The following is a 24,635-nucleotide window of genomic DNA, read 5'->3' as shown; positions in this document are numbered from 1 at the left end:
AAAGGTATATTAGGGTAACAAGATGTAAGAGGTTAAAAAGCATGCAAGCAAAGGCATGAGAAGCATGGATCAAGCATCAATAGCAAGAATGAATATCATATGTCAAAATAATAATCACGTTTATGTTGACAATTAAGCTTAATATGTAAAGGATTGCAAGGTGTTTGTGAAAAATAGGCATTAAAGTAGAAGAATAAAATAATTGAGAATTCGTAATGCTATAAGGGCTTTTTCACAAACACTTGGTATGCATGTAAAACATGTGGAGTAAAGTAGTTGATCAAAGCATGTATGCAACCCAAAATTAATAATGTCTATTGTCAAATCACTCCGCAAGATATCCACAAGCAAATATAGAAGAAAATAATCACCCAAATAAATGTCTAATACCAATCAGAAGAATGCAAAAATAGATAATTAGTAAGAGAGAAAAAAAAGAATCTTAAAGAAAAAGATGAAAATAGGGAGGTAAAGGAGAGTGTGATTGAGAAAAGTAGGAAGAAAGGGGGAAGAAGAAGAAATTAGGATTGGGGGAGGGATAGAATTGAAATATGGCGGTGGACTGTGTCAATTGTGCGTCGCATGCGACACGTACGCGTACAGCACGCGTATGCGTGGGTCGCGTAAAATCCAAGTGACGTGTAAGCGTATGGCACACGCATGGTTAACTTAGGTTGTGCAATTTGCACGAAGGCCGCCTCGCTCCCACACAACTCTCTGTGCAGTACACTATTTACGCCGATTTCCTGGGTCACGCGTACGCATCAGGGACGCTTACGCGTGGTCCGCTGAAAGCGCAAGTGACACGCACGCGTGAGGGACACGTACGCGTGGGCTTGCTTGTGCACAAAGCACACTTCCAGCGCTATGCCCGCCCAACTCTCTGTTTACTTCCTTGGTGTTGCGAATTCACGCATGACGCATACATGTCAGTGACGCTTGCGCGTCGAACACTTTTTTTTTCATGAAGCAGAATGCAGAATGCAAATGCTGATGCAGACATTATGACTGGATACTAATAAAAATAGAATAAAATAAAATTAAGGATAAAAATGAAAGATCATACCATGGTGGGTTGTCTCCCACCTAGCACTTTTAGTTAAAGTCCTTAAGTTAGACATTTGGTGAGCTCCTTGTAAGGGCGGCTTATGCTAGAACTCTTCCAGGAATCCCCACCAATTCTTGCAATTCCAATAGCCTCCGGGATCCCAAACTAGGCGCATAACGCCTTCAAACAAGTTGAAGCAAGTGACAAGGTCACAAGAGTGTTGATTGCTAGAATGAATTCTAGGGTCCCAAACCTTGCTCTTGCAACCGTCTTTGTGTTGATCACTGTTCCGAGGGTTACCTGAAACGTGTAGCTCGGTCGTCTAGCAAGGCCCGAGGTGGTGGGTCTGAGACCCGAGCTGGTTGTGCTGAACGGCGGGGGGTTGTACCTGCAATGACACTCCGATGCTTAAGTTAGCATGGGTCCAAGCAGATATCAAGTAGAATTAGAGTATGAGTTATACCTGGGTGCTCCAGTGTATTTATAATGGTGAGATGTGGCCTCCTGTGGATAAGATAAGTTAGTTATCTTATCTTATCTTTATCTTATCTTTAAGTGAGGTCATCTTATCTTCAAGGGAACCGCCTTTATCTTTCTGGGCTTTGTTGCCTTTAGATTGGGCTGTGTTCCTTCGTTTTGGGCCTGCTTTGGGCTCCTTTGGTGATTTGGCCGAGCTCTTTGAGAAGAGGTCGGGCATTTGGCCGAGCTCTTTGAGAAGAGGTCGGGCATTTAGCCGAGCTCTTTTGAGAAGAGGTCGGGCATTTAGCCGAGCTCTTTTGAGAAGAGGTCGGGCATTTGGCCTGAAGAGGTCGGGCATTTGGCCTGAAGAGGTCGGGCATTTGGCCTGAAGAGGTCGGGCATTTGGCTAGAAGAGGTCGGTCGGCTTGTCGCTAAACATCCCGGGTCGGACAGCTTGACCCAGGGTATGAACAGTGCCCCTGCTTGAGTTCGATCCTTCCATGAGATCATGCTTTTCAGAGCTTCAATCTCTTTGGAAGTCGTGCTCAAGCATCTGTCTGGCTTGTTTCTTCATTGCTTTGCAATCTTTGTAGATTTTCTAGAGGTTTGGTACTTCACAGTCCAACCTCTTTTGAGTGGTAGCGTGGGTTTTCTACCCTTGCTTTTCTGGATCACGCCTTGCTTTAAGTTTGTGTCGACAACCCTCTGCTTTGGCGAAGTTTGTCTTTGCGGCTTGATATCCGGACTTTTAGTGATTTCTCCAATGACTTTTTTAGTGTTCTTTATGTAGAACGTTTTTTTAGTCTCGGATGACGTTCGTAGCCCTGTTTGAGATTGTGCCTTCTTTGAGTGGAGTTGTATCCCTTTTGGCTGAGCATATTTGAGCCTTAGGTTGTTTTCGAACCTTTATGGCTTTGTTCTTTTTTGAGATCATACTTGCACCTCTTCTTTACTGACGTCGACCTGTATTACTTTGCCCCTGCTTGAGTTCGGTCTTTTCCGTGAGGCCGTGCTTTCAGAGTTTCGATCTCTTCGGGGAAGTCGTGCTCAAGCGTCCTGACTTTTGGTCGATCTTTGAATAGTTTCTCCTTTGTGCGAGTCTGATATTGCCCCTTTTACTTTGTTGAGGGGACTTTTCAGCCTTCTTCCGACTTGGTTGTCTTCGCTGTTCCGGCTTTTTAGTCATAATCCAACAACTTTTTAGGTAGTGTTCCGATTGGGAACCTTTTTACAGTTTGTTTTGGATGACTTTTTAGCTCTGTCTTTGAGGTCGTGCTTTTCCCTTTTTAAGTAGTGTCTTTTTTCAAGACTTTCGTATTTTTCAGCGAAGCATTTTTGGCTTTGGTCTTTTGACCTTTCCTTGGCCGTTTGCGAGATGTCTTTGCCCCTTTTGTGGATTTTTGTAGAGTGTCGGTACTTTGTTGTCCGACTTCTCTTGATCACTTCTGGTTTTGTTCACTTTCTGCTTGGTCGAGGTGGTCCTTTGGGGCTAACTTGTCTGACAACTTTTTAGTGTTCTTTGGTAGAACCTTCTTAGTTGGTCTGAACAATTTTGATAGCCTTGTCGTGGAACCGTGGCTTTTTGGGCAAAGCTATGTCCCTTTTAGCGCACGCTTTTCGTTGGTCCGACTTCTTCTTGTCGGTCGCTTCTAAGTTATTTTTGTAATCCTCTTTTTTGGACCTTTGTCAGGTCTCTTTCAGGGATTACTTTTATAACTTCGCTTGTAGGAGGCCAACTTCTTTATGTCGTCCTCTTCTAAGTTATTTTTGTAATCCTCTTTCTTGGACCTTTGTCAGGTCTCTTTCAGGGATTACTTTTATAACTTCGCTTGTAGGAGGCCGACTTCTTTATGTCGTCCTCTTCTAAGTTATTTTTGTAATCCTCTTTCTTGGACCTTTGTCAGGTCTCTTTCAGGGATTACTTTTATAACTTTGCTTGTAGGAGGCCGACTTCTTTATGTCGTCCTCTAAGTTATTTTTGTAATCCTCTTTCTTGGACCTTTGTCAGGTCTCTTTCAGGGATTACTTTTATAACTTCGCTTGTAGGAGGCCGACTTCTTTATGTCGTCCTCTTCTAAGTTATTTTTGTAATCCTCTTTCTTGGACCTTTGTCAGGTCTCTTTCAGGGATTACTTTTATAACTTCGCTTGTAGGAGGCCGACTTCTTTATGTCGTCCTCTTCTAAGTTATTTTTGTAATCCTCTTTCTTGGACCTTTGTCAGGTCTCTTTCAGGGATTACTTTTATAACTTCGCTTGTAGGAGGCCGACTTCTTTATGTCGTCCTCTAAGTTATTTTTGTAATCCTCTTTCTTGGACCTTTGTCAGGTCTCTTTCAGGGATTACTTTTATAACTTCGCTTGTAGGAGGCCGACTTCTTTATGTCGTCCTCTTCTAAGTTATTTTTGTAATCCTCTTTCTTGGACCTTTGTCAGGTCTCTTTCAGGGATTACTTTTATAACTTCGCTTGTAGGAGGCCGACTTCTTTATGTCATCCTCTTCTAAGTTATTTTTGTAATCCTCTTTCTCGGACCTTTGTCAGGTCTCTTTCAGGGATTACTTTTATAACTTCGCTTGTAGGAGGCCGACTTCTTTATGTCGTCCTCTTCTAAGTTATTTTTGTAATCCTCTTTCTTGGACCTTTGTCAGGTCTCTTTCAGGGATTACTTTTATAACTTCGCTTGTAGGAGGCCGACTTCTTTATGTCGTCCTCTAAGTTATTTTTGTAATCCTCTTTCTTGGACCTTTGTCAGGTCTCTTTCAGGGATTACTTTTATAACTTCGCTTGTAGGAGGCCGACTTCTTTATGTCGTCCTCTTCTAAGTTATTTTTGTAATCCTCTTTCTTGGACCTTTGTCAGGTCTCTTTCAGGGATTACTTTTATAACTTCGCTTGTAGGAGGCCGACTTCTTTATGTCGTCCTCTTCTAAGTTATTTTTGTAATCCTCTTTCTTGGACCTTTGTCAGGTCTCTTTCAGGGATTACTTTTATAACTTCGCTTGTAGGAGGCCGACTTCTTTATGTCGTCCTCTTCTAAGTTATTTTTGTAATCCTCTTTCTTGGACCTTTGTCAGGTCTCTTTCAGGGATTACTTTTATAACTTCGCTTGTAGGAGGCCGACTTCTTTATGTCGTCCTCTTCTAAGTTATTTTTGTAATCCTCTTTCTTGGACCTTTGTCAGGTCTCTTTCAGGGATTACTTTTATAACTTGTTGCATTATTATGTGTTCATTTTTGCCGATTTGTAGATGGTGGTTTCTGTCCCGGTTTGATCGTCCTTTAGGTGGATCGCGTTTTTACCTTTGTCGGACAATCATTCTTATCGAGATCGTACAGTGAATCTGTTTTTTACTTTCTGTCGATCTGTTGCTTTATAATCGGACGATGAATACTTCAGATTAATGTGTCTTGGTTGAGCAGTGAATTTTGATTTTCACTTTGTCGACCTGCCGTAGTCAGGTGTCTTGGTAGAAAACTTTTTAGGGAATCTGCAATCTTTTAAACAATAATAAAAATAAGAGTGTGTACATGTTAGTACTTATCTTTCTAGGTCGGGCAATCTTTTTTGGATCTCGGCTTGGCGCCCTTTTTTAGATTGCAGGCATGCCATGACCTTGGTAGCTCTTGCCCTTCGAGTTCGGACAGTCTGTAGCAACCTTTTCCCCAGTTCTTCTAAACAACTTGGTATGGTCAGTTGGATGCAAGCTTTCCCTCTCCAAGTCGAGTTGTTCCGATATCATTTTGGATTAGGATGAGATTGTTTGTTTGGAAAAGCTTTTGCTGTACTACCTTCTGATTGTATCTTGAGGCCATTTGACCTTTTAATGCCTCTTCCTTGATCGGAGCTCTCTCTCGGACTTTTGGAAGTAGGTCGAGTTCTTTCCTTTGTATTTGGGTTTTTACTCTGTTGTTGCCTCCAAAGGGTGCCCCTGGACTTTTGTGTGAATCCTGGGGTTTCCCTTTTTACTGCCACGTCTGTCACTTGATGTTTTGCTGTTATTGTCCGAGTTGTTTCCTTATTTGCCCGAGTTGTTTGGTAGTAACCCCATAGTTGACCTATGTCTTTGAGATATATACTAAGATCCCGGACGGCATTCCTGATTGGCTGGATGACCCTGAGTACATCCCTTATACCGCCTTCAAGATTGACTTGTTGTGGTCTTGTAATGTAGCCTGGATGAGGTTTCTGTTGTTGCCCCCTGGTTTGGTGTTGGCTAGAAAATACATCAGCTCGGGCGTTCTGCTCCCGAGGTATGTGTCGGACCTCATATCCCCGAATTGTCCGAGCTGTTGGTGCTGGCTGGTTTTGAAAGTGCATCATCTCGGGCGTTCTGCTCCCGAGGTATATGTCGGACCTCATATCCCCGAATTGTCTGAGCTGTTTTCTATTTTTGTCCAGGGTCCCTCGAATTGTCCGAGATGTTCTCTGGTTTTGTCCAGGGTCCCCCAAATTATCTGAGCTATCCTCTTGTAGGATTATTCCAGCTAAGTTTGTTTTCTGTAGGATGCCTTTTATGGGCTGGTTGGTCCGAACTCTGATAGTGTGAGCTTGAAAGTATGGGTGGAGTCATCGAGAGGTGAGTATGAGGGTGTAGGCAAACTTTTTCAACTCGTCCGACCTCTTTGTTGTGAGGTGGACGTTCAACTCGTCCGATCTCTTTGGTGTGAGGTAGATGTTTAACTCGTCCGACCTCTTTGGTGTGAGGTGGACCTTCAACTCGTCCAACCTCTTTGGTGTGCGGTGGGCCTTCAATCCGTCTGATATCTTCGGTGTGAGGTGGACCTTCAACTTGTCCGACCTCTTTGGTGTGAGGTGGACCTTAAACTCGCCCGACATCTTCGGTGTGAGGTGGACCTTCAACTTGTCCGACATCTTCGGTGTGCGGTGGGCCTTCAATCCGTCCGATATCTTCGGTGTGAGGTGGACCTTCAACTTGTCCGACCTCTTTGGTGTGAGGTGGACCTTAAACTCGCCCGACATCTTCGGTGTGAGGTGGACTTTCAACTTGTCCGACCTCTTTGGTGTGGGGTGGACCTTCAACTTTGTCCGACCTCTTTGGTGTGAGGTGGACTTTCAACTCGTCCGACCTCTCTGGTGTGAGGTGGACCTTCAACTTGTCCGACCTCTTTGGTGTGAGGTGGACCTTAAACTCGCCCGACATCTTCGGTGTGAGGTGGACTTTCAACTTGTCCGACCTCTTTGGTGTGGGGTGGACCTTCAACTTTGTCCGACCTCTTTGGTGTGAGGTGGACTTTCAACTCGTCCGACCTCTCTGGTGTGAGGTAGACCTTAACTCGCCCGACCTCTTCGGTGTGAGGTGGACCTTCACCTTGTCCGACCTCTTTGTTGTGAGGTGGACCTTAATTCGCCCGACCTCTTCCGTGTGAGGTGGACTTTCAACTTGTCCGACCTCTTTGGTGTGAGGTGGACCTTAAACTCGCCCGACATCTTCGGTGTGAGGTGGACCTTCACCTTGTCCGACCTCTTTGTCGTGAGGTGGACCTTAATTCGCCCGACCTCTTCCGTGTGAGGTGGACCTTCAACTCGTCCGACCTCTTTGTTGTGAGGTGGGCCTTCAACTCGTCTGACCTCTTTCTCCTTTTTGCTTTTGATTGGGTGAGGTGGTGGGATCTTCTCCGATTGATCTTCTCTTTTCTTGGACTCTTTATCCTTGTCCCGTGGTGGGTTAGGAGAATTCGGTTTTTTAGCTTTCTCCTAGTCGATAGTTCTCTTCCATGTTGATGTATTTCTGTTCCCATTCTTGTACCTCGTTCAGAGATGTTGGGTGCTTCTTGGATATTGAGTGGCTGAGAGGTCCTTCTCTTAGGCCATTGATGAGTTCCATGATGGCCGCTTTTGTTGGAAGACTTTGTATGTCAAGGCATGCGTTGTTGAATCTTTCCATGTAGCCGTGAAGGCTTTTCTGATCTCTTTGTTTAATTCCCAGCAAGCTTGAAGTGTGTTTGGCTTTATCCTTCTGGATGGAGAACCTGGCGAGGAATCTTCTTAACAAGGTCGTCAAACTTGTGATGGATCTTGGAGACAAACTGTCGAAGCACCATATTGCTGTCTTCGTTAGAGTAGTTGGGAAGACTTTGCATCGAATGGCGTCCGATGTGTCGGTGAGGTACATTCTTCTGAAATTACTGAGATGATGGCTTGGATCCAATGTGCCGCCGTACGGGATCATGTCTGGAGCCTTGAAGTCCTTTGGGACTTTAGCTTTCATGATATCTTTGGTGAATGGGTCTTGATATTTGTAGGGGCTGTCTTCGTGACCGGATCGAGTTGTTTTGGCCTTGAGGTCTGCTTCGAGTTTTAGGAGCTTGTCCTTTAACTCGTGGCATCACCTAACTTCCCTTCGTAGGTCTCTCTCAGCTTCTTGTTGATGTTCCACCCTTTTTTTTGAGTTGCTTTAAGCGATCTTGAAGTGCCTCCATAGCCTCCTCTATTGGCGAATTCTCGCCTTTGGTGGGTTGAAGAGTATCTTTTGGTGTAGTATCCGCGTCTTTGTGCGGTGTTCTATCCTCTAGATCTGAATCATGGTCGTTGTCATGGTTGTCCGCCATGGTGATGGGATGACTTCCAGGTTCCCCGGCAACGGCGCCAATGTTCCGAGGGTTACCTGAAACGTGTAGCTCGGTCGTCTAGCAAGGCCCGAGGTGGTGGGTCTGAGACCCGAGCTGGTTGTGCTGAACGGCGGGGGGTTGTACCTGCAATGACACTCCGATGCTTAAGTTAGCATGGGTCCAAGCAGATATCAAGTAGAATTAGAGTATGAGTTATACCTGGGTGCTCCAGTGTATTTATAATGGTGAGATGTGGCCTCCTGTGGATAAGATAAGTTAGTTATCTTATCTTATCTTTATCTTATCTTTAAGTGAGGTCATCTTATCTTCAAGGGAACCGCCTTTATCTTTCTGGGCTTTGTTGCCTTTAGATTGGGCTGTGTTCCTTCGTTTTGGGCCTGCTTTGGGCTCCTTTGGTGATTTGGCCGAGCTCTTTGAGAAGAGGTCGGGCATTTGGCCGAGCTCTTTGAGAAGAGGTCGGGCATTTAGCCGAGCTCTTTTGAGAAGAGGTCGGGCATTTAGCCGAGCTCTTTTGAGAAGAGGTCGGGCATTTGGCCTGAAGAGGTCGGGCATTTGGCCTGAAGAGGTCGGGCATTTGGCCTGAAGAGGTCGGGCATTTGGCTAGAAGAGGTCGGTCGGCTTGTCGCTAAACATCCCGGGTCGGACAGCTTGACCCAGGGTATGAACAATCACCATTGTTCCAATCGGGTGGCAAGTAATCTGAATTCTCACTGAAGCGGCCAAACAACTTCCTAGACCCATTCAATCGAGCTTTACACCAACCTTTGCATTTCAACTTGGAGCATACAACCATATTGAACCTTGCTTGACAATTCCTCCTACTGACCATCTTCCTCTTACTCTTAATGCCACAAAGAGCTCTAAGCTGACCATCTGTCTCAAGGAAACTATATTCAAGTGGAATGAGAAAGCTAAGGGATATGAATTTTACCCACTTGAATGTTGTGAAGGATGATGGCGACTTAGGTAGAGGGGTCTCCAACAACTTTGGCAAGGTGATTTCAAGCTTCACTCCCGTGTGTTCTTTCTTGATAACTTCCACCTCTTTGTAAACTTCTTCAATTTCAACCTCTACCTCTTGGTAGCTTTCTTCCAATTCAATCTCTTCTTCATTGCTTACCAAGGTCACGGGAGGTTGTGCTTCTTCTTCTTTAATCTCCACTTTTGATCAACCTCTTTCAAGTATTCTACCATGATATACCTTGGAGGTTGTACACCCTCCTCAACATCAACATCAAATATCTTGGAAGGAGGCTCTATGACTGGACTATCCCATGGAGGTTTCGCATCTCCTGAGTCTCCAACCACTTCCTCTTTAACTATTGTAGCTTCGTCTAGTTGTTTTAGTATAAAATTGTACTCCTCCTTGATGATTTTCTTTCCACGACAACTCCCTTCAACTACTCCTTCATCTTTAAGGGTCTCTCCTACCTCCACATTTTGGGCCTCCTCTTGCTCCTCTGGAAATAAGGCCGCGTGTAACCGATCCATTGCGTCCCTAAGACGATCCCTTCTCTCTTGTTCCATGTCAATAGCATCATTGGGATCATGTTGCTCTTGGATTGATGGGTATGGTTATTCTTGCATGGAGGGTGGTGGTGCACTGAAGCTTGAGGGTTGAATATTGGAGGTGGAGGGTTGGTCCCTGCAGGATATAAGATATTGGAGTTTAGAGGAGAGACCAATGAGATTAGAGATAAGTGTGTTGTTATCCAATAAAGATTGGGGTGGATAGGAGGGTTCATTTGTTGGAAAGAATGGTTCATGATAGGAAGGTGATTCTTCTTGATAAGGATAAGGAGATGGTGTATATTGAGGTGGTGGTTCTTGGGAGTAATTGTACTGGAATAGGGGTGGTTCTAAGTATGGTTCATTCGGCTCATAAGGTGGTTGGTATGGTGGATATGGGTTAGGGTCATATGGAGGTGAATGGTGAAAAGGGGCTTGTGAGTGCGGTGGTTCAAAGCTATGTTGAGGAAGGGGTTCATAGGCATATGGTTGTGCTTGTTGGTAGCTACAAGGGGGTCCACCATATCTATCGTCTTGGTACGCACCCTGGAATGGCTCTTGACCATAGTAATTTGGTGGAGGTTGGTTGTCATGAAGAGGTCCACCATAACTATTGTCTTGGTATGCGTCATGGAATGGTTATTGGTCATAGTGCATTGGAGGGGGTTGTTGCCAAGAGGGTTGATCAAATCCTTGTGGCTCCTCCCATCTTTGATTGTCCCAACCGTGATGCATGTTCGCATCATAGCTTCCATTTTCTACAACATAGTTTGAACTAAACTCGTAGTCAAAGGGGTGAGACTTCATAGTAGTAAATAAAAACAAAAACTAATAAAAAATAAGCAACTAAGTCCTAAAACTAACAAAAACTATCAAACAAGCAAAAATAAAATATTCACAATAACCAATAATAAGGCACACGTTTGCAACTCTCCGTCAACGGCGCCATTTTTGATGAACGGACTTTTGTGTGGTTTAGAATTCACAAATAAACTCTCGTTGCAAGTATAGCTTCTAAACCAACTAAAATCCTTTCATACAAAAAATTTGGTTGTCACAAGTACAAACCCCTGATAATACTAATAACCAAAGTATTTTAACCTCGGGTCGTCTCTCAAGGAATTTCAGGGAAGTGTGCTTATAATTGGTTACGGAAAAGTGTGTTTTGGGTTTTTTTAAGATAAGAAGCAAGAATAGTAAATGCTCTTGGCAAGGTATGAGAACTGGAAATCCTATCCCATTTATCCTTATCAATTATGATGAGAATTGTTCATCACTCTACTTAGTTAACCCTCTAATTATGAAGGAAAGTCAAGTGGACGAATCAATTTGATTCCTCAAGTCCTAGTCAATTCTTAAGGAAAGACTAGCTTTAGTGGAATCCAAATCAATCAGAAACTTTCAATTATCAATCAACAAAGGAGTTTAATAACTCAAGTGTCACCAATTACTCAACCAAGGCCAAAAGGATAAAAATCTAACTTAAAACCCTCCCAAGCATTTTAACAAACACTTGGAAGGCACAACACAAAATCATAGAAAAGTAATCACAAATATGAAATACCTCAAATTGCATTAAATAGAAAATCAAATCTAACATGGAGTTTATAAACCAAATTGGAAAATAAGCGAATCAACAAGAGGAATAAATAAACTAGAATGCTAGGACAAATAAAAGTAGAAGAGAAACTAAATTAAAGGAACATTAAACCTAGAATTGGGAAGAAATAAACCTAAAACTAAGAGAAATCCTAAAACCAAGAGAGAGCATCTCTCTCTAAAAAACTACATCTAAAACCTAAATTGTGAATAATGAGAAATTTCCCTGATTCCTCGACTCTACATCCTCTAATCTGTCTTTTCTGGGCCGAGAACTGGGTCAAAAATAGCCCAGAAATTGTTGGGGGCAAATTCTCATACGCTAAATTTTTGCAGATGCATGCGTGCGCATCGCCTAGCTGTATGGCCACTATGGAAAATTATATATCATTTTGAAGCCTCAGACGTTAGCTTTCCAACGCAATTGGAACCGACTCATTTGAACCTCTATGGCTCAAGTTATGATCGATTGAGTGCGAAGAGGTCAGGGCTGACAGCTTTGCAGTTCCTTCGGCTTCTTGTATTCCTTCCACTTTTTCATGCTTCCTTTCCATCCTCTAAGCCATTCCTGCCCTATAAAACCTGAAAACACTTAACACATGTATCACGACATCGAATGGTAATAAAAGAGGATTAAAAATAGTGAATTAAAGGCCAAAGAAGCATGTTTTCAACCATAGCACAAAATTAGGAAGGAAAGTGTAGAACATGCGGATTTTGTGAATAAGTATGAGATTAGTGGATAAAATTCACCGAATTAAGCACAAAATGTACCACGAAATAGTGGTGCATCAATCCACCATAGCTTAATCCACTTCTATCCCTTTATTTGAGATTCGATATCCAAGAACGATGCCTTCAATTACCATGAAATGGTATTTTTTCCAGTTTAGAACTAGGTTTGTCTCTTAGCATCTTTTCAGAACTCGGGTCAAATGATCAAGGCTGGAGTCAAATGAGTCTCTGAAAACAGAGAAGTCATCCATGAATACTTCAAGGAATTTCTCTACCATATCAGAGAAGATGGATAGCATACATCTCTGAAAAGTGGCAGGCGCATTACACAGGCCAAATGGCATTCATCTATAGGCGAATACGCCAGATGGACATGTGAATGCTATCTTCTGTTAATCCTATGGATCCACTGCTATTTGATTGTACCCGAAATATCCATCCAGAAAACAATAAAAAGCATGACCTGCTAGTCTTTCTAGCATTTGGTCAATAAAGGGTGAAGAAAAGTGATCTTTCCTGGTGGCATCATTGAGTCTTCTGTAGTCAATGCACATACGCCACCCTGTAACGATCCTTTTAGGGATCAGCTCATTCTTTTCATTATGCACCACTGTCATGCTTCCCTTCTTAGGAACAACTTGGACAAGGCTCACCCAGGGGCTATCAGAAATGGGATAAATGATCTCGGCCTCATAGAGCTTAGTGACTTCTTTTTGTACTACTTCCTTCATAGCTGGATTTAATCACCGTTGTGGTTGTACCCCTGGTTTGGCATTATCTTCCAGTAGAATTTTATACATGCATCGGGCTGGGCTAATGCCCTTAAGATCACTTATAGGCCACCCAATAGTGGTCCTATGTGTTTTTTGTACTTGAATTAGTGCTTCCTCTTACTGTGGCTCTAAGGCAGAGTTTATGATTACAGGATAGTTGTCTCTATCTCCCAGAAATGCATATTTTAGGGAAGATGGTAATGGCTTAAGCTCAAGCTTTGGAGGCTTCTCCTTTTCCTCAGAGGTTTCCAAAAGTTCCTCTGAATCAGGCTGAGTATCAACAAGGATATTATCTAGCCCTTCCTTGAGGCTTTCGGCCATGTTGACCTCTTCCACCAGGGAATCAATGAGGTCAATGCTCATACGTTCCTCATGGATGTCTGGATGCTAAATAGCCTTGACAGCATTCAGTACGAACTTTTTCTCATTGACTCTCAGGGTTACTTCCCCTTTTTCAACATCAATGAGGGTCCATCTTGTAATTAGGAAGGGTCTCCTTAGAATATGGGATGCACTCTAGTGCCCTTCCATGTCCAACACCACAAAGTCAGTGGGAAAAGCAAAAGGGTCCAACCCTGACAATCACGTCTTCAATTACTCCTGATGGTATCTTAACAGACCCATCAGCCAGTTGAAGGCATATGCGGGTTAGCTTGACTTCATTAGTCAGACAAAGCTTCTTTATTAAAGAAGCAGGTATTAGGTTGATACTTACTCCAAGGTCACATAGAGCTGTCCTTGTACAAGTATCACCTAGAGTGTATGGTATCATAAAGCTTCCAGGATCATTAAGTTTGGTAAGCTGTTCTGAATGATTGTATTGCACTCTTCAGTGAGGAGGACTATTTTTGTCTCTCTCCAATCCTTCTTATAACTTAAGACGTCCTTCATGAACTTAGCATAAGAAGGTATTTGTTTAAGAGCCTCTGCAAAAGGGATCTTGATCTCTAATGTTTTGAGATACTCCGCAACACGTGCAAACTAATTATCCCTTCCCTCATAACAGAGTTTCTGAGGAAATGGCATCTTAGCCTTGTATTCATCAATCTTAGTTCATGAAGGCCGAGTGCTATATGTGTTGGATGGGGGGTTAATAGCTTGCTTAGAAGGGTTGTTATCAGTGAGTGACTGACCTCCCTTGCTTGGGCGTTCAATGCCCATCCTACTGCACCCTTCCTGGCGTATGACGCCAGGGGCATCATCCCCTTGTGGGCGTTCAACGCCAAGGGTGCTGTCTCCTTGGGCGTTTGAACGCCCAATCTCTACCCTTACCTGGTTGGGTTTTTGAACGCCCGGTCTCTGTCCTTTCTTGGCATTCAATGCTAAATGTGACACTTCCCTGGGCGTTTGAATGCCCAGAGTCATCATGTTCAGAGACCTAGTTATCCTCTATCAGTTGTTCTTTTCCTGACCTTCTGCTGTTCTGAGGTTGGGTATTCAAGCTTTTTCCACCCCTCAGTTGAATGGCCTAGCATTCGTCTGTTATTTGCTTAGATAATTGCTGCCTTGTTTGACTCAGCTGTGCTTCCACATTCCTGTTAGAAGCCTGAGTATCTTGCAAAGCCTCTTGTAGTTCCAGCATTTGATGGGCAAGGGTGTGCAGTTGGCGAGTGATGCGGGTAGAAATTGGCGAATTAAAAATTATTAAAATATATACGTTGCAAGTATAGTTCTTAACTCGCCAGAAATCCACTTATCAATTTAGAAAGGTGTCACAAAAATTTAAAATTAAAATACTGGGAGTATGAATCCCAGGTCGTCTCCCAACGAGTTGCAGAAAAGTGTGCTATTTTATTAATCAGATGTTTTCAAAAAGGTTTGAGTTGAGTAAACAGGAAATTAAATTGGAGAATTTGAATAATGTAAATAAAAGCCTTGACTGGGAGTTGATTAGTTGGAAGCCCCATTATTGTTGGATTACTCTCTAGATTAATTGATAATTAAAGGTTATTGGTGCACGAAATTATGATCATCAATGGCGCCATCAACATGGTACGCTCAATTGCAATCTCAACTCTTTATCACAACTTCGCACAACTAACCAGCAACTGCACTGGGTCGTCCAAGTAATAAACCTTATGCGAGTAAGGGTCGATCCCATGGAGATTGTTGGTATGAAGCAAGCTATGGTCATCTTGTAAATCTCAGTCAGGTAGATTCAAATGGTTATGGATGATTTATGAATAAAGCATAAAATAAAGATAGAGATACTTATGTAATTCATTGGTGAGAATTTCAGATAAGCATATGGAGATGCTTTGTCCCTTCCGTCTTTCTGCTTTCCTACTGTCTTCATCCAATCCTTCTTACTCCTTTCCATGGCAAGCTGTATGTTGGGCATCACCATTGTCAGTGGCTACAGTCCCGTCCTCTCAATGAAAATGTTCAACGCGCTCTATCACAGCACGGCTATTCAGCTGTCGGTTCTCGATCATGTCGGAATAGAATCCAGTGATTCTTTTGCGTCTGTCACTAACGCCCCACAATCGCAAGTTTGAAGCTCGTCACAGTCATTCAATCCTTGAATCCTACTCAGAATACCACAGACAAGGTTTAGACCTTCCGGATTCTCTTGAATGCTGCCATCAATTCTAGCTTATACCACGAAGATTCTGATTAAGGAATCCAAGAGATATCCACTCAATCTAAGGTAGAACGGAGGTGGTTGTCAGGCACACATTCATAGGTGAAAATGATGATGAGTGTCACGGATCATCACATTCATCAAGTTGAGGAACAAGTGATATCTTAGAACAAGAATAAGCCGAATTGAATAAAAGAACAATAGTAATTGCATTGATACTCGAGGTACAGTAGAGCTCCACACCTTATTCTATGGTGTGTAGAAACTCCACCGTTGAAAATACATAAGAACAAGGTCTAGGCATGGCTGAGAGGCCAGCCCCCAAAACGTGATCTAAGATAGCATAGAACTCTCCAAGATAGCTACCAAGATGAAAATACAATAGCAAAAGGTCCTATTTGTAGAGAACTAGAAGCTTTCATGTGCAGAGACTCTTCTTGGAGTTAAACGCCAGCTTTTGTGCCAGTTTGGGCGTTTAACTCCCATTCTTGTGCCAATTCCGGCGTTAAACGCCAGAATTCTTGAGCTGACTTGGAACGCCTGTTTAGGCCATCAAAACTCGGGCAAAGTATGGACTATTATACAATGCTGGAAGCCCAGGATGTCTACTTTCTAACGCAATTGAGAGCGCGACAATTGGGCTTCTGTAGTTCCAGAAAATCCACTTCGAGTGCAGGGAGGTCAGAATCCAACAGCATCTGCAGTCCTTTTCAGCCTCTGAATCAGATTTTTGCTCAGGTCCCTCAATTTCAGCCAGAAAATACCTGAAATCACAGAAAAACACACAAACTCATAGTAAAGTCCAGAAAAGTGAATTTTAACTAAAAACTAATAGAAATATAATAAAAACTAACTAAAACAAACTAAAAACAATGCCAAAAAGCATATAAATTATCCGCTCATCACAACACTAAACTTAAATTGTTGCTTGTCCCCAAGCAATTGAAAATCAAATAAGATAAAAAGAAGAGAATATGCAATGAATTCCAAAAACATCTATGAAGATTAGTATTAATTAGATGAGCGGGACTTTTAGCTTTTTTTCTCTGAACAGTTTTGGCATATTACTCTATCCTTTGAAATTCAGAATGATTGGCTTCTATAGGAGCTCAAAATCCAGATAGTGTTATTGATTCTCCTAGTTAAGTGTGATGATTCTTGAACACAGCTACTTTATGAGTCTTGGCCGTGGCCCAAAGCACTCTGTCTTCCAGTATTACCACCGGATACATACATGCCACAAACACATAATTGGGTGAACCTTTTCAGATTGTGACTCAGCTTTGCTAGAGTCCCCAATTAGAGGTGTCCAGGGTTCTTAAGCACACTCTTTTTGCCTTGGATCACGACTTTATTTTTTTTTCTTTTTCTTTTTTCTTTTTTTCGTTTTTTTTTGTATTCACTGCTTTTTCTTGCTTCAAGAATCATTTTTATGATTTTTCAGATCCTCAGTAACATGTCTCCTTTTTCATCATTCTTTCAAGAGCCAATATTCATGAACAACAAATTCAAAAGACATATGCACTATTCAAGCATACATTCAGAAACCAAAAGTATTACCACCACATCAAAATAATTAATCTGTTATAAAATTCAAAATTCATGCAATTTCTTCTCTTTTTCAATTAAGAACATTTTTCATTTAAGAAAGGTGATGGATTCATAGGACATTCATAACTTTAAAGCATAGACACTAAGACACTAATGATCATAAGACACAAACATAGATAAACATAAGCATGAAAATTCGAAAAACAGAAAAATAAAGAATAAGGAAATTAAAGAACAGGTCCACCTTAATGATGGCGGCTTGTTCTTCCTCTTGAAGATCTTATGGAGTGCTTGAGCTCCTCAATGTCTCTTCCTTGCCTTTGTTGCTCCTCTCTCATAATTCTTTGATCTTCTCTAATTTCATGGAGGAGGATGGAATGTTCTTGGTGCTCCACCCTTAGTTGTCCCATGTTGGAACTCAATTCTCCTAGGGAGGTGTTGATTTGATCCCAATAGTTTTGTGGAGGAAAGTGCATCCCTTGAGGCATCTCAGGGATTTCAGGATGAGTGGGATCTCTTGTTTGCTCCATCCTCTTCTTATTGATGGGCTTGTCCTCATCAATGAGGATGTCTCCCTCTATGTTAATTCTAACTGAATAACAGAGGTGACAAATGAGATGAGGAAAGGCTAACCTCTCCAAGGTAGAGGACTTGTCCGCCACCTTATAGAGTTCTTGGGCTATAACCTCATGAACTTCTACTTCCTCTCCAATCATGATGCTATGAATCATGAAAGCCCGGTCTATAGTAACTTCGGACCGGTTGCTAGTGGGAATGATTGAGCATTGGATAAACTCCAACCATCCCCTAGCCACGGGCTTGAGGTCATGCCTTCTTAGTTGAACCGGCTTCCCTCTTGAATCTCTCTTCCATTGAGCGCCCTCTTCACAAATGTCTTTGAGGACTTGGTCCAACCTTTGATCAAAGTTGACCCTTCTAGTGTAGGGGTGTTCATCTCCTTGCATCATGGACAAATTGAATGCCAACCTTACATTTTCCGAACAAAAATCTAAGCATTTCCCCCGAACCATTGTAAGCCAATTCTTTGGGTCCGGGTTCACACTTTGATCATGGTTCTTGGATCCATGCATTGGCATAGAACTCTTGAACCATTAAGATTCTGACTTGTTGAATGGGGTTGGTAAGAACTTCCCAAGCTCTTCTTTGGATCTCATGTCGGATCTCCGGATATTCACTCTTTTTGAGTTTGAAAGGGACCTCGGGGATCACCTTCTTCATGGCCACAACTTCATAGAAGTGGTCTTGATGCACCCTTGAGATGAATCTCTCCATTTCCCATGACTCGAAGGTGGAAGCTTTTGCCTTCCCTTTCCTCTTTCTAGAGGTTTCTTCGGCCTTAGGTGCCATAAATAGGTATGGAAAAACAAAAAGCAATGCTTTTATCACACCAAACTTAGAAGGCTTGCTCGTCCTCGAGCAAAAGAAGAAAGAAGAAAGTAGAAGAAGAAGAAATAGAGGAGATTGAAGGGGGGCTTTGTGTTTTGGCCAAGGGAGAGAATTAGTGTGTATGATGTGTGAAAATGAGGGGGTGAAGATGGGTTTATAAAGGGGTGGAGAGAGGGGTAGGGTTCGGTCATGTATGGGTAGGTTTGGGAGGGAAAGTGGTTTGAATTTGAATGGTGAGGTAGGTGGGGTTTTATGAAGGATGGATGTGAGTGGTGAAGAGAATGGTGGGATTGGATAGGTGAGGGGTTTTTGGGGAAGAGGTGTTGAGGTGATTGGTGAATGGGTGAAGAAGAGAGAGAGTGGTGGGGTAGTTGGGGATCCTGTGGGGTCCACAGATCCTGGGGTGTCAAGGATAAGTTATCCTTGCACCAAGTGGCGAGCAAAAAAAATGCTCCTTCTGCCAATTCTGGCGTTAAACGCCGGGCTGGTGCCCATTTCTGGCGTTTAACGCCAACTTGGTGCCCATTCCTGGCGTTAAACGCCAGTCTGGTGCCCCTTTCTAGCGTTACCAGACTGGGCGTTAAACGCCCATTTTGCTATCTTCACTGGCATTTAAACGCCAGCAAATTTTCCTCCAGGGTGTGCTATTTTTCTTTCTGTTTTTGCTTTTTCAATTGATTTTGTGACTTCACATGATCATCAACCTACAGAAAACATAAAATAACAAAGGAAAATAGATAAATATAACATTGGGTTGCCCACAACAAGCGCTTCTTTAATGTCAGTAGCTTGACAGTGGGCTCTCATGGAGCCTCACAGATGCTCAGAGCAATGTTGGAACCTCCCAACACCAAACTTAGAGTTTGAATGTGGGGGTTCAACACCAAACTTAGAATTTGGTTGTGGCCTCCCAACACCAAACTTAGAGTTTGACTGTGGGGGCTCTGTTTTGAAAGAAGCTCTTCATGCTTCCTCTCCATGATTACAGAGGGATATCCTTAAGCTTTAAACACAAGGGATTCTTCATTCACTTGAATGATCAATTCTCCTCTGTCAACATCAATCACAGCCTTTGCTGTGGCTAGGAAGGGTCTGCCAAGGATGATGGATTCATCCATGCACTTCCCAGTCTCTAGGACTATGAAATTAGCAGGGATGTAATGGTCTTCAACCTTTACCAGAACATCCTCTACAAGTCCATAAGCTTGTTTTCTTGAATTGTCTGCCATCTCTAGTGAGATTCTTGCAGCTTGTACCTCAAACATCCCTAGCTTCTCCATTACAGAGAGAGGCATGAGGTTTACGCTTGACCCTAGGTCACACAGAGCCTTCTCAAAGGTCATAGTGCCTATGGTACAAGGTATTGAGAACTTCCCAGGGTCCTGTCTCTTTTGAGGTAATCTCTGCCTAGTCAAGTCATTCAGTTCTTTGGTGAGCAAAGGGGGTTCATCCTCCCATGTCTCATTACCAAATAACTTGTCATTTAGCTTCATGATTGCTCCAAGGTATTTAGCAACTTGCTCTTCAGTGACATATTCGTCCTCTTCAGAGGAAGAATACTCATCAGAGCTCATGAATGGCAGAAGTAATTCCAATGGAATCTCTATGGTCTCAATGTGAGCCTCAGATTCCCATGGTTCCTCATTAGGGAACTCATTGGAGACCAGTGGACGTCCATTGAGGTCCTCCTCAGTGGCGATCACTGCCTCTTCCTCCTCTCCAAATTTGACCATGTTGATGACCTTGCACTCTCCTTTTGGATTCTCTTCTGTATTGCTTGGAAGAGTACTAGGAGGGAGTTCAGTAACTTTCTTATTCAGCTGACCCACTTGTGCCTCCAAGTTTCTAATGGAGGACCTTGTTTCAGTCATGAAACTTTGAGTGGTTTTGATTAGATTAGAGACCATGGTTGCTAAGTCAGAGTGGCTCTGCTTAGAATTCTCTGTCTGTTGCTGAGAAGATGATGGAAAAGGCTTGCCATTGCCAAACCTGTTTCTTCCACCATTATTGTTGTTGAAACCTTTTTGAGGTCTCTGTTGATCCTTCCATGAGAGATTTGGATGATTTCTCCATGAAGGATTATAGGTGTTTCCATAGGGTTCTCCCATGTAATTCACCTCTTCCATTGAAGGGTTCTCAAGATCATAAGCTTCTTCTTCAGATGAAGCGTCCTTAGTACTGCCTGGTGCAGCTTGCATTCCAGACAGACTTTGAGAAATCATATTGACTTGCTGAGTCAATATTTTGTTCTGAGCCAGTATGGCATTCAAAGTATCAATCTCAAGAACCTGTGATGAGCGGATAATTTGTATGCTTTTTGGCATTATTTTTAGTATGTTTTTGATATGATCTAGTTAGTTTTTAGTATATTTTTATTAGTTTTTAGTTAAAATTCACTTTTCTGGACTTTACTATGAGTTTGTGTGTTTTTCTGTGATTTCAGGTATTTTCTGGCTGAAATTGAGGAACCTGAGCAAAAATCTGATCCAGAGACCAAAAAGGACTGCAGATGCTATTGGATTCTGACCTCCCTGCACTCGAAGCGGATTTTCTGGAGCTACAGAAGCCCAATTGGCGCGCTCTCAACGGCGTTGGAAAGTAGACATCCTGGGCTTTCCAGCAATATATGATAGTCCATACTTTGCCCAAGATTTGATGGCCCAAACCGGCGTTCAAAGTCACCTCAAGAAATCCCAGCGTTAAACGCTGGAACTGGCACCCAAATGGGAGTTAAACGCCCAAACTGGCACCAAAGCTGGCGTTTAACTCCAAGAAGAGTCTCTACACGAAATTTGCTTCATTGCTCAGCCCAAGCACACACCAAGTGGGCCCGGAAGAGGATTTTTATGTCATTTACTCATTTCTGTACACCTTAGGCTACTAGTTTTCTATAAGTAGGACCTTTTACTATTGTATTTATCATCGGGGGATTATTTTAGATCCTTTGATCACTTTGGGGAGGCTGGCCTCACGGCCATGCCTAGACCTTGTTCTTATGTATTTTCAACGGTGGAGTTTCTACACACCATAGATTAAGGTGTGGAGCTCTGCTGTACCTCGAGTATTAATGCAATTACTATAGTTCTTCTATTCAATTCCGCTTGTTCTTTTACCAAGATATCACTTGTTCTTCAACTTGATGAAGGTGATGATTGACACTCATCATCATTCTCACCTATGAACAAGGTGACTGACAACCACTCTTGTTCTACAAGCATTTGAGGCTTAGTGAATATCTCTTGGATTTCTGATTGCACGATGCATGGTTGATCGCCTGACAACCGAGTGCTCGCCTGACAAACGAGCCAGCCATTCCGTGAGATCAGAGTCTTCGTGGTATAGGCAAGAACTGATGGCAGCATTCAAGAGAACCCGGAAGGTCTAACCTTGTCTGTGGTATTCTGAGTAGGATTCAATGATTGAATGACTGTGACGTGCTTCAAACCTGTAACCTACTGGGCGTTAGTGACAGACGCAAAAGAGTTATTCTATTCCGGTAGTGGAGGGAACCACACCGGTGATTGGCAGCACTGTGACAGAGTGTATGCATTAGCTTTCACTGCGAGGATGGGAGGTAGCTGCTGACAACAGTGAGACCCTACACGAGCTTGCCATGGAAAGGAGTAAAAAGGGCTGGATGAAGGCAGTAGGAAAGCAGAGAGACGGAAGGGAAGGCATCTTCATGCATTTATCTGAAGTTCCTACCAATGAATTACATAAGTATCTCTATCCTTATCTTTTATGTTATTTTCGTTCATCACCATATACATCTGAGTTTGCCTGACTAAGATTTACAAGATGACCATAGCTTGCTTCAATACTAACAATCTCCGTGGGATCGACCCTTACTCACGTAAGGTTTATTACTTGGACGACCCAGTGCACTTGCTGGTTAGTTGTGCGAAGTTGTGTAATGCCATGGTATTGAGCCACCAAGTTCTTGGAGCCATTACCGGGGATTATTTGAGTTGTGAAAAAGTATTGTTCACAATTTCGCGCACCAAGTTTTTGGCGCCGTTGCCGGGGATTGTTCAAGTTTTGAGCAAGCTTTTGGTAACATCAGTGCCAAGATCCGGCAACAACATCAAGTTTTTGGTGTTATTGCCCGGGATTGTTTAGGCTGGACAACTGACGGTTCATCTTGTTGCTTAGATTAGGTATTATTTTTTTTTCGAAATTCTTGAAGATGAATTCTAGAGTTTCATGATGATTTGTTGAAATCTGGCTGGCTGAGAAGCCATGTCTAATCTCATTGGACCGAGGTTTCAACTTATCACCACAAGAACTTGTTGATTTCTTATCAATCTTGCTTTTGGAGCAGTGATTTGCTAAGGCTTGGCTGGCCTCTGGCCATGTCTAGTGTTTTGGACCGAAGCTTTCTTTGAAAGCTTGGCTGGTTGTGAAGCCATGTCTAATTCCTGGACCGGAGTCTTAGACTAGCACTGCACTGATTCCTGGAATTCTCATTAAGAATTTTGATACCTTTTCCCATTTAATTTTCGAAAAACACAAAAAAAAAATTACAAAATCATAAAAAGACCAAAAATATTTGATGTTTCTTGCTTAAGTTTAGTGTCTCATCCTAAGTTTGGTGTCAAATGCATGTTTTTGTTATAATTTTCGAATCCATGCATATATTTCTTTGTTTTGATCTTTGAATTCTATTGACTTGAAGTATTTTGTGTGTCTCATATAGTGTCAGTGGCACACAAACTGCTAAGTTTGGTGTCTTGCATGCATTGTTAATTGATTCTTGTTGCATTTTGATTATAAAAAAAAAACCCAAAAATATTTTTAATTTGTGTCTTTTCAAGTCAATGATACAAAGAATTGAAGATTCAGAACATACTGCAGAGGAATTATACAGAAAAAGCTGAGCATTCAAAAATGCCCAGTGAAGAAGGCAAACTGGCATTTAAACGCCAGCCAGGGCACCTGGTTGGGCGTTTAACGCCCAAAGAGGTAGCATTTTGGGCGTTAAACGCCAGAATGTATACCATTCTGGGCGTTTAACGCCAGGATGGTGCTAGGGGGAAGATTCTGTTTTCAAAATCAATTTTTTTCAAGTTTTCAAAGTTTTTCAAAATCAAATCTTTTTCAAATCATATCTTTTCAATCAAATGTTTTCAAAATTAATTTCTTTCCTTTTTCAAAGATACTTACCAACAATTAATGATTTGATTGAACATTTTTTGCCTTTTCTATTAAGAAAGGTTTTATGTTTGAATCATATCTTTTCTTGTTAGGCAACATTAATTTTTAAAATCATATCGTTTCAAATTGTTTTCAAATCATATCTTTTAAAATTGTTTTCAAATCATATCTTCTCAATCACATCTTTTTAAAACCATAACTTTTCAATTAAATCTTTTTAACCACATCTTTTTCAAAATAGTTTTCAATCAAATCTTTTTAATTTCTAATTTCAAAATCTTTTTCAAAAATCACTTGATTTCTTTTTCACTTTTAATTTTCGAAAATTATCAATCAAATTTTCAAAATGTTTTCAAAATCTTTTAAATGAATTTTTGAAAATTCTCTTCCCTCCTTCCCACATCCTTCTATTTATGGAGTACCACTCCTTCTGAATGCACAATTCGAACCTTATCTAACTAAAGTTCGAATTCTTCTTCTCCTTCTTCTTTCTATTTCTCTTTTCCTCTGACATTTCAAGGAATCTCTATACTGTGACATAGAGGATTCCACATTTTCTTTTTCTCTTCTCTTTCATATGAGCAGGAGCAGAGACAAAGGCATTCTTGTTGAAGCTGACCCTGAACCTGAGAGAACCTTGAAGCGAAAGCTAAGAGAAGCCAAGGCACAACTCTCTTTAGAGGACCTGACCGAATTCTTCAAGGAAGAAGAACACATGGCAGCCGAAAACAACAACAATGCCAACAATGCAAGGAAGGTGCTGGGTGACTTCACTGCACCTACTCCTGATTTCTATGGGAGAAGCATCTCTATCCCTGCCATTGGAGCAAACAACTTTGAGCTTAAGCCTCAATTAGTTTCTCTAATGCAACAGAATTATAAGTTCCATGGACTTCCAATGGAAGATCCTCATCAGTTTTTAGCTGAATTCTTGCAAATCTGTGACACAGTCAAGACTAATGGGGTTAACCCTGAGGTCTATAGACTGATGCTATTCCCTTTTGCTGTAAGAGACAGAGCTAGAATATGGTTGGATTCTCAACCTAAAGAAAGCCTGGACTCTTGGGAAAAGCTAGTCAATGCCTTCTTGGCAAAGTTCTTTCCACCACAAAGATGGAGTAAGCTTAGAGTGGAAGTCCAAACCTTCAGACAGAAGGATGGAGAATCCCTCTATGAAGCTTGGGAAAGATACAAACAATTAATCAGAAGATGTCCTTCAGACATGCTT

The 24,635-nt window shown here is 42.1% G+C and overlaps 1 non-coding gene across 1 annotated transcript; it reads right to left on the bottom strand.

Annotated features, from left to right (window-relative positions):
* Window positions 1–24,527: 24,527 nt before the first annotated feature.
* Window positions 24,528–24,635, bottom strand: LOC130984099 (small nucleolar RNA R71). The gene has a single exon (XR_009088055.1). It is a non-coding gene; the product is annotated as a small nucleolar RNA R71 (small nucleolar RNA).

Source organism: Arachis stenosperma, chromosome 5 (genome assembly GCF_014773155.1).
Source record: "Arachis stenosperma cultivar V10309 chromosome 5, arast.V10309.gnm1.PFL2, whole genome shotgun sequence".
In the NCBI taxonomy this organism is placed as follows: domain Eukaryota; kingdom Viridiplantae; phylum Streptophyta; class Magnoliopsida; order Fabales; family Fabaceae; genus Arachis; species Arachis stenosperma.
The sequence above is the reverse complement of the archived record's forward strand: the minus strand, read 5'-3'. Positions and strand labels throughout refer to the sequence as shown.